Below are 15,257 nucleotides of genomic sequence, written 5' to 3'. Positions count from 1 at the left end.
ACATACTGGGCACAGCACATTACATGGGGGGTACTGCAATGCACAGCACATGACATGGTGGGCACAGCACATTACCATAGTTGCCAACATTGTAAAAAAAAAAAATGCGGGACACTTTTGTGGCTGTAGGTGGAGCTGTCCAATAATTAGGGGGCGGGGCATTCGTCAGCAGGCGTGGCCTAGCAAAAATAGACAAGTGCGGCGCGTTTCACGTGAAAAATGGGCGTGGTTTACGCGAAATTGTGGGCGTGGTTTAAATGGGCGTGGCTATAGAGGGTGTGGTTAGAGTCTGAAATGAATGAGGGATGGAGAGGGGGAGAGAGGGGGATGGAGAGGGAGAGAGAGGGAAATGACGGGACAGCAGCCCCAGATCCTACACAATAGAAATATGTGTATTCTAGAAAGTTTAACAATCAGCAGATAAAGATACTCCAAACACCTGGTGTTAGCACTTCAATCATCCCGGCACCATGGTTGTTATGGTCACATCAGGAGTCCCCGGCGGAGCCCCCCTCACATCAGGTGTCCCGGCGGAGCCCCCCCTCACATCAGGAGTCCCCGGCGGAGCCCCCCCTCACATCAGGAGTCCCCGGCGGAGCCCCCCCTCACATCAGGAGTCCCCGGCGGAGCCCCCCCTCACATCAGGAGTCCCCGGCGGAGCTCCCCCTCACATTAGGAGTCCCCTGTGCCCCCCCTCACATCAGGTGTCCCCAGTGCCCCCCCACTCACATCAGGTGTCCCCAGTGCCCCCCCACTCACATCAGGTGTCCCCAGTGCCCCCCCACTCACATCAGGTGTCCCCAGTGCCCCCCCACTCACATCAGGTGTCCCCAGTGCCCCCCCACTCACATCAGGTGTCCCCAGTGCCCCCACTCACATCAGGTGTCCCAGGCCCCCCTCACATCAGGTGTCCCCAGTGCCCCCCCCACTCACATCAGGTGTCCCCAGTGCCCCCCCCCAACTCACATCAGGGTCAGTGCCCCACAGGTCAGGGTGCGCACGCTCCCCCCCACCTCAGAGGTGTGTCCGCAGCATGGCTAGAACCCCCGCCCCTTTCCATATCAGACTGGCAGCGGGGCCTCTGCAGGTGGCGGGGGGAGCAGCGAGCGGAGCGGGCAGGCGGAGCGCGGCCGGCGAGCGGGCGGCGACACAGAAGCTTCGTCTAGCCCCCCAGCCGTCTTCCTGAACTTCCACAAAATGGCGGCCGGCGGAGACAATGTCTCCGCCGGCCGCTCGACCTCTAGCGGCGGCGGCGGCAGTTTCGAAAACGGGAACCGGATTTTTCGGGACATTTCCCGGGACACCACAAATCCGGGAATGAAGTCCAAGTCCCGGGAATGTCCCGGGAAATCCGGGACAGTTGGCAGCTATGCATTACATGGGGCCACTGTAATGCACATGACATGGTGGGCACAGCACATTACATGGGGGAAGCAGCAGTCTTTCCCCTAGCACAATAAAACACCTCCCTAACAAATGTACTAACCTTATCTCAACAACAGCATGGGAGATGTCCTTCCTCCGGCTCCTGCTGGTTAGGACATCAGCGCCCCCTCCCCCAGACACTGAGGAGGATCTGTGTGAGTGTAACAGATCCTATGATAGACAGAGACAGGACTCGGCTGCACTGACTAACACTTGTCTCCTCCATGTGTGCACAGAGGGCTCCTCTTCCTTCAGGAAGGCACACAGGTATTCATAAACCACTGGCATGGGCCTATATTGAGAGGAGGGGCCTGGAGCTGCAGCTCCACCAGCCCCTATTTTAATCCGGCCCTGATCTATACCTACTGTATGTCACAATATAGCACAAAGTCCTAAAGCTCCGCCCACACTAGAGCGGAAAGCCCGTGCGATTTCGAGTGCAACTTTGATGCAAATTGACACTCTCTGGCACTGAAGTTGCATCAAAGTAGTGCAGGAACCTTTTCTAAATAGCTGTGACTTTAAGTCGCATAGATTGAAATGGGTGTGTCCAAAGTCGCAGTAGTGTGAATGGAGCCTAAAGCCCCATACACACTATCAGATTTTCTGCTGATTTTTGTCTTCAGATTTACCAAAACCATATAATATGAGGTCAAACTTTAGGAGTTTCAATTTGTATGCAATCAAGCAGGCCCTTGCACTACATGGTTTTGGTAAATCCGAAGACAAAAATCAGCAGAAAATCTGATAGTGTGTATGGGGCTTAAGACAGAAATGGGTTGATTTACTAAAACTGGAGCGTGCAAAATCTGGTGCAGCTGTGTATGGTAGCCAATCAGCTTCTAACTTCAGCTTAAAGCGGGGGTCCACCTATCTATCGTTTTTTTTTTTTTTTTGAGTTCATTCACAAACTTTTCTTCTCAGCATTACATACTCACATATTGTGTGTAATATGTCTGCCTGTGTCAGATTTCGTCGGAAAGAATAACTTATATTATTCACTGCAGGCGGTTTCCATCTTCATTGTGGGCATTTGAAGCCCACAAGCATTTATTTCCTGGATGTGGTGCATGCTGTGCTCCCAGCATTCACCGCTCGTTCCCGCACATGCTCAGTGGCATCCTGGGAAGCCTGAGAGTAGCTCCCAGGAGTCTGGGAGAGGCTAGAAACACTCCTACTCCCACGGGAGGAGAACCAGGAAGTGCAAAGAAGAATAGAAAAATAAAAGGTAATTACGGCGATTTAAATTTTTTTAAACGGCATGTCAGCATCTAGGCAAGGAAGAGAATACATACAGATATTGTTCAAAATTTGAGTGGAACTCCGCTTTAAGGGAGAAGGCAGTTTTTTACATTTTGGATAAAGTAAGGGAGGGTTATGACCCCTGTCAGATTTTTTTTTTCTGTCATCTGTGTCCCATTTTGGAGATTTCCCTTCACTTCCTGTCCCATAGCCAAACAGGCAGTGAGAGGAAATCCCTGTAAATTAAGGGAATTCCTTGGGGACCCCCAGGTCACCAGAACTAGTGCCCTCTCTCTGGATGAATTCTCCTCTACTGTATTACTTTTCTGAGGAACAACCCAAAATTTGAGGATTTTCTTTCACTTTTAATGATAATGGTAAACAGAAGAAATAGAGAGGGTGAGTCTCCTTAAAGGAGAAGCTCATTTGGCTGTACTTCTCCTGTGGATCACAGGAGTGCAGTTCACTCTGCACTCCTGTGACCCATTTTTCAGCAGAGAGCTGAAGCCCGCTGTCGGCGGACATCACAGAGCCGGTCCAGGTTCAGGAAAAATTGCGACCATACGTTCGGGATCAGCCTCTCAGCGAGCCACTGAGAGCCTGCCCCCTCCACAGCCCAGCACTCCAGTGAGGGAGGGGGGTGCAAAGCACAGAGCAGTGACTGACAGTCACCACCTCATCCCTTTAAACCCAAACACACATTGATTACACAGGTTCTGTGGCTGATTAAGGTAGTAATTAAACTCACTTGGTGCCCTAACTGCACTAAATTAGTCTCAGAACCTGTGTAATTCATATGTGTTCAGGTTTAAAGGGATGAGGCGGCAACCCTAAGTCACTAGCCCTCTGCTCACGGAGCTCTGAGAACCAAGAGATCAGCAGTGTTAGGCTTCAAAATAGGCTGGGCTTGGGGCACTGAGCACTGCGCCATGAGCCCATCCAGGTGTTACAACAACGAATGAAAATTTGCTGTTGTAACACTGATCCTCAATCTGGCCAATCGAGGGGAAGTTGTGGTTTTGTTGGCCGCCGCGCCCCCCCCCCCCCCCCCCCCAAAAAAAAAAAAAAATAGCACCGGCCGCCATGGAATAAGAGGATTATTCCTAATTTCAGGACAGGGGGTGGAGCAATGGAAATCATCACTTTACACCCCACTGGCTAGATGCACGTCTAAAACTGCTGCTGTATCATGCAAATGTAGCCTAATATAGAGCCATTTACTCACCACCACATATACACCAGCGATTCTGGATGTGCATCTGGCATGTGGAGTATAGCAATGATTTGCATGTATTGAAATGAGGTATAATCCTCTTATTTTTGGGATATGTGGTGGAATAAGAATACGTTCTGTTGTAAGAAGACTTCACTGAGTTGGTTGAAGGGATTTTTGATTGCTTTAGATCTTATGCACACAGACAGTGGGAGGCTGTAAATATGCCCAGTGTAAAAGTCTGGGTGTTTTCCTACGACTGGTGAGCCTGACATACAAGTGAATGGCTGTATACTGTCTGCCATAGTCTTGTAAATGGTAATTCTTCTGCATATTGGCATCTACCCACGCCTACAACGTTTTTCACAAACTTCCACATTCAGGAGCAACGAACATGCATGTGATGTTAAACGCCGATACATGGAAGCAATGCCAGGATAAGGTCGTTTGGGGCTCAGGGTGAACATGCCAAACTGCGCCCCCCAGTGCCAGGGACAAGATTATCCAGTGCCAAGGGCAAAGACGCCAAATTGCACCCCCCATTATGTGTGAGCATATGTCGAGGAGGGGGAAAGAGAAAGCACAGGCTGCACCTCCTGCTTGCTCTCTCCTGCCATCGTTGCCACTTCCAGTGCTGAGCTGACAGAAATAGGGATGCCGCTGTCACTACTCCTGTCAGCCTTATAGTAGAAGGAACTTGCAGCGCCCCCATCCCTACAATACATGGTGCACCCAGGGCTGCTGCTTCTTCTGCCCACCCCTTGTCCTGGCCCTGGTGTCCCCCAAAGATGTGTGAGCATTATGTGTCAGCGAAATTCCCCCCACAAAAACACTGAGCACTATTCTGCATACATACCCCTAAGCATAATGTCCCTCTCCTCCCAGTACAAATCTACCCCCCCTGCTGAAATCCCCCCTCTTAGCACAAATCTTTAACCCCCCATTCCCAAATCCTCCCAGCTCACACCCCCCCCCCAAAAAAAAAAAAAATTCACCCTTCCTAGAACAAGTCCTATACACCTAAAATGTCCCCTCCCAGCACATATCTTCCCTCCTCCCCCCCCCTCCCAACACAGATCCCCCTAGATCACCACTTTTAGCACCACCCCCAAAATTCTCCTTCCCAGCACAAATCGGCGCCCCCCACCTCACATGATACCACAGTGTCCCCTCCTGGCGACCCCCGCATGGAAGCGTCGGCGTTTAGAGGACAACAGTCGTGTACAGCCATTCACTTGTATGGCAGGCCCTATGCGGCATCTGTGACTCCTTGGGTGCAGGAAACCTCCTGGCCATATTTCTCACATCTGTGTACATGAGGCCTTAGACCGGGGGTCAGCAACCAGTAGATCATGGCTAGATGACTGGTAGATCACAGTCTGGGCTTGCTGACTCGCACTTGATACCAACTGCACTCCACCTCTTATCCCAGCTAGCCATCTCCAGAGTGGTACCAGCAGCAGCAAAGAAGAAATCTTCAGGTCAAAATAGTTACATAGTAGGTGAGGTTAAAAAAATATGAAAAAATGCGGTTGTTCAGGTGCTTATCTAACAGTTTCCTGAAACTATCAATGCCCCCCCGCTGAGACCACCGCCTGTGGAAGGGAATTCCACATCCTTGCCACTCTTAGACCCCTTTCACACTGGGGCGGTTTGCAGGCGGTATTGCGCTAAAAATACCGCCTGCAAACCGCCCCTAAACAGCCTCCGCTGTTTGTTCAGTGTGAAAGCCCGAGGGCTTTCACACTGAAGCGGTGCGCAGGCAGGACGGTGAAAAAAGTCCTGCAAACCGCTTTTTTGGAGCGGTGAAGGAGTGGTGTATTCACCGCTCCTTCACCGCTCCTGCCCATTGAAATCAATGGGACAGCGCGGCTATACCGCGGCTATAGCCGCGCTGTACGAGGGATTTTAACCCTTTTTCGGCCGCCAGCGGGGGTTAAAACCGCACCGCTAGCGGCCGAATACCGCTGCAAGAACGACGGTACAGCAGCGCTAAAAATAGCGCTGTTGTACCGCCGACGCCCCCACCGCCCCAGTGTGAAAGGGGCCTTACAGTAAACAACCCTCTACGTAGTGTAAGGTTAAACCTCTTTTCTTCTAATTTTAATGAGTGGCCACGAGTCTTGTTAAACTTCCTTCTGCAAAAAAGTTTTATCCCTATTGTGGGGTTACCAGTACAGTATTTGTATATTGAAATCATATCCCCTCTCAAGCGTCTCTTCTCCAGAGAGAATAAGTTCAGTGCTCGCAACCTTTCTTTATAACTAATATCCTCCAGACCCTTTATTAGCTTTGTTGCCCTTCTTTGTACTTGCTCCATTTCCAGTACATCCTTCCTGAGGACTGGTGCCCAGAACTGGACAGCATACTCTAGGTGCGGCCGGACCAGAGTCTTGTAGAGTGGGAGAATTATCATTTTATCTCTGGAGTTGATCCCCTTTTTAATGTATGCCAATAATCTGTTTGCTTTGTTAGCAGCAGCTTGGCATTGCATGCCATTGCTGAGCCTATCATCTACTAGGATCTCCAGGTCCTTTTCCATCCTAGATTCCCCCAGAGGTTCTCCCCCCCAGTGTATAGATTGCATTCATATTTTTGCCACCCAAATGCATTATTTTACATTTTTCTACATTGAACCTCATTTGTCATGTAGTTGCCCACCCCATTAATTTGTTCAGATCTTTTTGCAAGGTTTCCACATCCTGCGGAGAAGTTATTGCCCTGCTTAGCTTAGTATCTTCCGCAAATACAGAGATTGAGCTGTTTATCCCATCCTCCAGGTCGTTTATGAACAAATTAAATAGGATTGGTCCCAGCACAGAACCCTGGGGGACCCCACTATCCACCCCTAACCATTCCGAGTACTCCCCATTTATCAGCACCCTCTGAACATCCCCTCCAAGAGTTTACATGCTATTGATGTTAGGCTAACTGGTCTGTAATTCCCAGGGATGTAGTTTGGGCCCCTTTTAAATATTGGTGCTACATTGGCTTTTCTCCAATCACCTGGTACCATTCCAGTCAGTAGACTGTCAGTAAAAATTAGGAACAATGGTCTGGCAATTACTTGACTGAGTTCCCTAAGTACCCTCGGGTGCAAGCCATCTGGTCCCGGTGATTTATTAATGTTGTTTCCCAAGTCTAATTTTAGCTCTGTCCTCTGTTAACCATGGAGCTGCTTCCTGTGTTGTGTCATGAGGATAAACAATGCAGTTTTGGTTACTGAAGCCCCCCCAATTCCCTCGTGAAGACTGAGGAGAAGAATAAATTCAATACCTTTGCCATCTCCCCATCCTTTGTAAGCAGATGTCCTTCCTCATTCTTATGGGGCCAATATGGTCTGTCCTCCCTTTTTTACTGTTTACATACTTAAAGAATTTCTTGGGATTTTTTTTGCTCTCCTCCGCTATGTGTCTTTCATGTTCTATCTTAGCCGTCCTTATTGCACCCTTACATTTCTTGTTGCATTCTTTATAAAGTTTGGTCAACCTACCACTAATGCCCCCAATACTACCCTCTGGGATATGTTCCGCGCTGACTATCTCTACCTCTGGACCCTCCTCCCCATCGCCTAGTTTAAAAACCCCTCTAACTTTTTGGCCATCTTCATTCCCAGCTGATCTGCACCGTCCTCATTTAGGTGCAGTCCGTCCCTTCTATAGTACTGGTTATCGACTGAGAAGTCGGCCCAGTCCTCCAGGAACCCAAACCCCTCCTTACTACACCAGCTCTTCAGCCACTTGTTTACTTCCCTAATCTCCCTCTGCCTTTCTGGTGTGGCTTGATGTACCGGTAGTATTCCTGAGAAGTCCCTAAAATCGTTCTTTAGGACACTCCATCTGCCTCTATTTATTTTATTTATTTCAGGTACTTATATAGCGCCATCAATTTACGCAGCGCTTTACATATACATTGTACATTCACATCAGTCCCTACCCTCAAGGAGCCTACAATCTAAGGTCCCTAACTCACATTCATACATAGATACTAGGGACAATTTAGACAGGATCCAATTAGCCTACCAGCATGTCTTTGGAGTGTGGGAGGAAACCAGAGTACTCGGAGGAAACCCACGCAGGCACAGGGAGAACATGCAAACTCCAGGCAGGTAGTGTCATGGTTGGGATTCAAACCAGCGACCCTTCTTACTGCCAGGCGAAAGTGCTACCCACTACACCACTGTGCCTCTGACTTTGTCATTGGTGCCAACATGCACCATGACAGCTGGGTCTTCCCCAGCCCCTCCCAGTAATCTGTCCACCAGATCCGTGATGTGCCGAACCCGAGCGCCCGCTAGACAACATACTGTTCGTCGCTTCAGGTCTTTGTTACAGATTGGCCTCTCTGTCCTTCTAAGAATTGAGTCCCCTACCACCAGAATATGTCTTTTCTTTCCCTTCGATTCCCCCCCACTCTCACTGGAGGAGTTCTTCCCCCGGCAGCTAGGAGAGTCCCTCAGCTCCAGCAGTGCTGGTCCCTGACTGGTCCAATGTCACTCAATGGAGCGTACTTATTGGGATGCTCCAGCCCTGGATCGGCCTCCCTGGCACTTCCCCCTCTACCCTTCCTGACTGTCACCCATCTACTCTTTGCTAGTGCCTGCACCTCTTTGTCTCCACCCGCCTCTGTGCTGGCCCCTGCCGGCATCTGCCGTATACGTTCCTGGCTCTCCTTTAGTATGGAGGGACTTCTCAGTGCTGACAGTTGCTTCCCCAGATTCAGAACCTGTGCTTCCAGGAAAACAATGCGCTTACATTTTGCACAGCAGTATTCGCCCTCGATCGGATGATCAAGGAACAGATACATGCCACAAGGTGTACAGCGAGTCGCCTCTCCACACCCGCCGGGCATCGTACCTATTAAATTTAATGAGGATTGGGGATTATACCCTGTCCAAATTACCTAACAACTAGCTTCCTGACACTAATACTCAACAAGACAATACACAGGCACTCGCAGAACTACGTGCACTCGCAGACCACTCGCAGAACTATGTGCACTCGCAGAACTACGTGCACTCACAGACCTACGGGCACTCGCAGACCTATGCTCACTCACAGTACACAGTACACAATACACAATTACTAATGAATGAAGAAATACACCAGGCATAATAGTATAGGGCTGCTTTCACACTGATGTGCTGCAGTTTATCCACACCGCGGGTGCAGTGCAGTGTACAGTATCAGCAGCTTTCCTGCAGATTTGCTGCGCTTATCCATAGACTTCTGTTATATCCTGCAGGTATGGTGCATTTTCTGAATGCAGGAGTTTTGGTGCACTTTCAGAAAGTGCACCACACTTGCAGGATATAATAGAAGTCTATGACAAACCCAGGAAAGTCGCAGATGCATCTGTGTTGCAGGTAAACTACCCCAACTGCACCCCATTTAGCTGCAGGGGTGTACACATGTCACAGCCACAGCAGGAATTATACACCCTGTCATGGTTGGTGGGTGTAGCACATGCCTAGCATGACTCATTCAAGTGAATGAGGTCGCTCTGCAAGTTCCCTGCAACCTTGTGCAGTACAGCAATCAAGGGGTTAAAGCAGGCAGTGTTGTGTTGCTTTCTCACCACCTGCTTTAACCCCTTGGACCCCACAGAAGCATGCAGGTGTGGGGCACTTGCATAGTGGCCCCATTTACTTGAACGGGTCACGATTGGCAGGCATGACCACCCACCAAAAGCAACAGGGGGCTTAATTCCTGCTGCGGCATGTGTACACCTTTGGCTGCTGCCTCAGCATCTAAAAGGGATAGGGATTGAAGGTGATAAAACCATGACTCAACCGCAGAGTTTTAACCCCCAAGTTTATGTGTGAACGAGCCCTAAGGGTGCCGCTGCCGAATGCAACCAAGGGCTCATTCTCAAGTGCGGCAGACACTGCTGCTCCTCTGAAAAGCGATCCGAGTGTGTTTGATAGGGGGTAAGGAGGTGATATGTTGCCTCCTCACCACCTGATTTAAACCCATGATTGCTGTGCGATGAATGCGATTGCTACACAGTAGTACAGCAGTTAAAGCTTTAAATCAGGAGGCAACACTGTGCCTGGTGATCTTTGACTTCTCCCATGTTGTTCAGGTAGATCTCCACCTCTTTAAGGTTGCCTACCCCTGCCTTAGACCATTGTTACCTTAACTTGTACGATTTTACTGTACCATTATGTTACAACTTGAAAATCACCACCAGGGGGCTGACGGAGGACAAGGATAAGACATTTCTAGCATGGTGGTCAATAAAACCAAACTTCCATTCTGAGTTTCAAAGCATACAGGAGATCTAGCAAGGCTGATTGGTTTTCGTGCAAGAACATTCTGTGTTTCCATTAAATGTTTTCCAGTAATTGACTTTTAGGTTCAGCTGATGAAATTATGTACAGAAATGAAATGCCAGGAAGATAGAGAAAAATAGTGTCTGAAGCACAAGGGAGCCTAATCATTACCATGTCTAAGGCTAGTGTACCTGAGGAATGTATTGACTGTTCATTGGATAATCAACCAACAGGGAAGCAGGGATACAAATACCAAAGGACAGTGATGATTAGAATGGCATTTGAGGACAATTCCAGGCAATCAATACGTTTCAGCAATTCTGAAGTCAGAAAGTACATTCACTATTCTGTGTAATCACAGATTTTACCAGGCCATTTAATAGAGATTGATGGAGTGCAATAAGAGCAAACTTCCTAAAGAATGGACTGTCTTAATTCCTGTCTTTTCACTTCCATTTAAAGCAGTGGTCTCCAAACTGCAGCCCGGGGCCATATGTGGCCATTTGCTTTACTTTATCTGGCCCTTGGGGCACTATTCCACCAACTGGCACCAATGATAGGGCACCATTCCCCCTCCTGACACCATCAATGTGGCACTATTCCTCCCATTAAAACCAAAGATGTCGTACTGATGCCCCGGCATTTCCTACTGCCACTGGTTACAGCCAGGCTTCCCCCAAAGCCTGAAGGATTCTAGTCCCGCCCCTTGCTTAGAACGTTTGGAGACCCCTGATTTAAAGAAAATAATAAATATGACTGCTTGCTTTGAGACATTTTTTATTGTGTCTTTTTTCTTTCTTCTTCCATTAATCTAGCTCTATGCGGCAAGTGTAAGGAGCCTGCAGTTCCAGCATCACAAGCAAGCATGTTCCAGGATCATTAAAGGGACTGGAGCAGACTCCTGCAGTACAACAATGTCTGGATGGAAAACTACTGAGAAGTTAGATCTTTCTTCTTTCATGCATCCCAAGACTTTTTTTAAAACTGAAGTTTAAGTATGGCAGCTTTTTCTTGTCCAGCTTGGACTAATGTAAAAATATATGTGCAATACCTGTGGCATCCCTGTGCAAGATGGAAATCACTGTAGTGAGTTTTATTAATGAATGAAATTATTAATGATTGGATGAGATGGAGAGGAGGGGTGGTGATGTCAAAAACTCCATGACGTCCAATCAAAAAACACTTTGCATTCATTGAGAAGCTGAAAAAGCAACAGCCTGTGTACACTGAGCAGAACTACAGCTGCTTGGCACAGGACCCAGAAGCTAGGGGGCAATCACTGTAGTATTGGTGCCTTCTACAAGGGTTCCCAGATTTCATGTGGATCCCACAGGTATGGTATATACACTATGACGACCCCCCTTTTTTTTGGAGGGGTCTGTGGAGGGTGCACCCCAATCTGTGCTCAAGTCTGGAATGCAGACCCACTTGTTCAATTAGTATATATACCGTCTGTATATTAATGGCAGCTTCATCATCTGTCTTGATTTTTCTTTTAGATTCCCCCTGCTACTCTTGACTTTGCTTTTCTAAGGTGTGACCATGCCCCCACTATTTTGGCGCTTCGATTGGATTACAATATCCTGGGGTTCCTTTGCAAGATGAAGGGCCAATACAGGCTGTATAGATGTCGGATTGTATATAGGAATTTCTTTCTTGACACGTAAGTTTTGATATATTCTGACGGGAATTACATAAACCTGTCAGCCTTGTAATCTATGAACTGTTCCTATATTTCATTTATTGACACTGTATTTTGCATTTGCAGAAATGGCAAATTGTCCCTGATGAAGACTATATTTATTTATACATTTTGAAACGCGTCGGACTCTCACTCATGGATGATGTTCATTTATGCAGTGGGATTCCTTTTGCCACTACTGTTAATTATGACTATTCATTGTGTTATTCATGTATTTGTTCTTTGTTCTAAATTTGTCTTTTAAATTTTGTATATGAATAAATTCAATTTAATTTTTTACACAATTCTCAATCTATCTCTAATTGCCCTTAAAATCCCACTATTTGAGGCTTTCTTTTTTTCTATGCTGCGTGGACTAGCACCACATCAGAACTACAAAATAATATATTTCCAAATTATTCTTTGCATTTTGCTGCATTCATATAGTTCTTGTACTATGCAGCCAAACAAAAAAACCTCAGTGCAATACAACGCATATACCTGTGTGCTTTGTTGCTACGAAAAGAGTTGTGCATTTTTTCATCTGTTGTAATATTTTGGCAGCACATTCATAATATACAGTATCTCACAAAAGTGAGTACACTCCTCACATTTTTGTAAATATTTTATTACATCTTTTCATGTGACAACACTGAAGAAATGACACTATTCTACAATGTAAAGTAGTGAGTGTACAACTTGTATAACAGTGTAAATTTTCTGTCCCTTCAAAATAACTCAACACACAGCCATTAATGTCTAAACCGCTGGCAACAAAAGTGAGTACACCCCTAAGTGAAAATGTCCAAATTGGGCCAAATTAGCCATTTTCCCTCCCCGATGTCATGTGACTCATAAATGTTACAAGGTCTCAGGTGTGAATGGGGAGCAGGTGTGTTAAATTTGGTGTTATCGCTCTCACTCTCTCATACTGGTCACTGGAAGTTCAACATGGCATCTCATGGTAAAGAACTCTGAGGATCTGAAAAAAGAATTGTTGCTCTACATAAAGATGTCCTAGGCTATAAGAAGATTGCCAAGACCCTGAAACTGAGCTGCAGGTTCCACTCAGAACAGGCCTCACCATGGTCGACCAAAGAAGTTGAGTGCACGTGCTCAGCATCATATCCAGAGGTTGTATTTGGGAAATAGACATATGAGTGCTGCCAGCATTGCTGCAGAGGTTGAAGGGGTGGGGGGGGGTCAGCCTATCAGTGCTCAGACCATACGCCGCACACTGCATCAACTCGACCCTATCTGACTAATGACACCACGAAGCAACTTATTTCCCGCCTTGACTACTGCAACTCTCTCCTTAATGGCCTACCCTTAAGCAGGCTATCCCCCCTTCAGTCTATTATGAATTCTGCTGCTAGACTAATACACCTCACTAATCGATCCATGACTGCTGCTCCTCTCTGCCAATCCCTTCACTGGCTTCCCCTACCCCACCGCGTAACATTCAAAATGCTAACCATAACATACTAGGCCATTCACAACATCGCCCCCATCTACATCACCAACCTTATCTGCAGATATCGCCCCAAATCGTCCCCTCCGCTCCTCCCAGGACCTCCTGCTCTCTAGCTCCCTTGTTACCTACTCCCATGCTCGCCTTCAGGACTTCTCCAGAGCCTCTCTCATCCTCTAGAACTCCCTGCCCCAGTATGTCCAATCAGCCCCATACCCACCTTTAGGAGATCCCTGAAAACTCATTTATTCAGGGAAGCCTATCCCACACCCACATAATAACTGTCCCCGAGCCACCCCATCAAATCATTCTCTGCAGCGATTACCTTTTGTACCACCACCCCCTCCCTTTAGAATGTGAGCTCTACGAGCCGGGCCCTCCTGTACCTTTTGTATTGAACTGTACTGTAATTGTGTTGTCCCCCCTATACATTGTAAAGCGCTGCGTAAACTGTTGGCGCTATATTAATTGTGACTAATAATAATAATAATAATAATCAACTCGGTCTGCATGGCTGTCGGCAAACAGTTTGCTAAAGATAAGCGGACTAAGGACATGGATTACTGGAACCATGTCCTGAGGTCTGATGAGACCAAGATAAACTTTTGGTTTAGATGGTGTAAAGTGTGTGTGGTGGCATCAAGTGAGGAGTACAAAGACAAGTGTGTCTTGCCTAGAGTCAGGCATGGTGGTGGGAGTGTCATGGTGTGGGGCTGCATGAGTGCTGCCGGTGTCTTTCCGAGAAAGTTCCCCGGCGGATAGGGACCCCCCTGTACTGGGCAGGTGCAGAGCTTGCACAGTACGAACGACTAGGAGCCGCCGAAAATAGTTACAATCAGCTGTACACGGCGCCTGCGCCCTATGTCCAGGTTCAAGCCCCACCATCCAAGTGGACCTAGAGGGCGAATAAAAAAGTGCCGAGCGAAGCGAGCCCGGGAGGGGCCCTCTTACAGGTGCCGTGTACAGCTGATTTGTATTCTTTTCGGCTTCGGCTATTTCCGCCTGCGCAGTAGAGGGGGGTCCTTATCCACCGAGGGGAACTTTCTCGGCAGAACACCGGCACTGGGGAGCTACAGTTTATTAAGGGAATCATGAATGCCAACATGTACTGTGACATACTGAAGCAGAGCATGAACCCCTCCTTTCAGAGACTGGGCCGCAGGGCAGTATTCCAACATGATAATGACCCCAAATACACCTCCAAGATGACCACTGCCTTGCTAAAGAAGCTGAGGGTAAAGGTGATGGACTGGCCAAGCATGTCTCCAGACCTAAACCCTATCACCTGTGGGGCATCCTCAAATAAAAGGTGGTGGAGCGCAAGGTCTCTAACATCCACCAGCTCCGTGATGTCGTCATAGAGGAGCGGAAGAGGACTCCAGTGGCAACCTGTGAACTGATGAACTCCATGCCCAAGAGGGCTAAAGCGGTGCTGGAAAATAATGGTGGCCACACAAAATATTGACACTTTGGGCCCAATTTGGACATTTTCACTTAGAGGTGCAACTTTTGTTGCCAGCGGTTTAGACATTAATGACTGTGTGTTGAGTCTTTTTGAGGGGACAACAAATTTACACTGTTATACAAGCTGTACACTCACTACTTTACATTGTAGCAAAGTGTCATTTCTTCAGTGTTGTCACATGAAAAGATAGAACAAAATATTTACAAAAATGTGAGGGGTGTACTCACTATTGTGAGATACTGCTGTTTGTACTGCTCTAATGCAACACACATTAACTCATGCCATAATGCATGTTAACACATGTGCATTAAAATACCAAAATCCATTATCATATGTAGAGGTTTATTATTATGCTCTGAAATAATTGTCCACCAGAGGGAGACACAAGTTAGTCTGTCCAAAAAGCCAATTAGTGTTCAAAGAAAAAAAAAAAAAAGTTGACTGATAAACTGAAAAGAGATAATAAAGAAGGAGGTGGGGACGGGG

The sequence above is a fragment of the Aquarana catesbeiana genome, linkage group LG02, assembly GCF_042186555.1.
Source record: "Aquarana catesbeiana isolate 2022-GZ linkage group LG02, ASM4218655v1, whole genome shotgun sequence".
Taxonomy (NCBI): domain Eukaryota; kingdom Metazoa; phylum Chordata; class Amphibia; order Anura; family Ranidae; genus Aquarana; species Aquarana catesbeiana.
Note: the sequence above shows the minus strand (reverse complement) of the source record.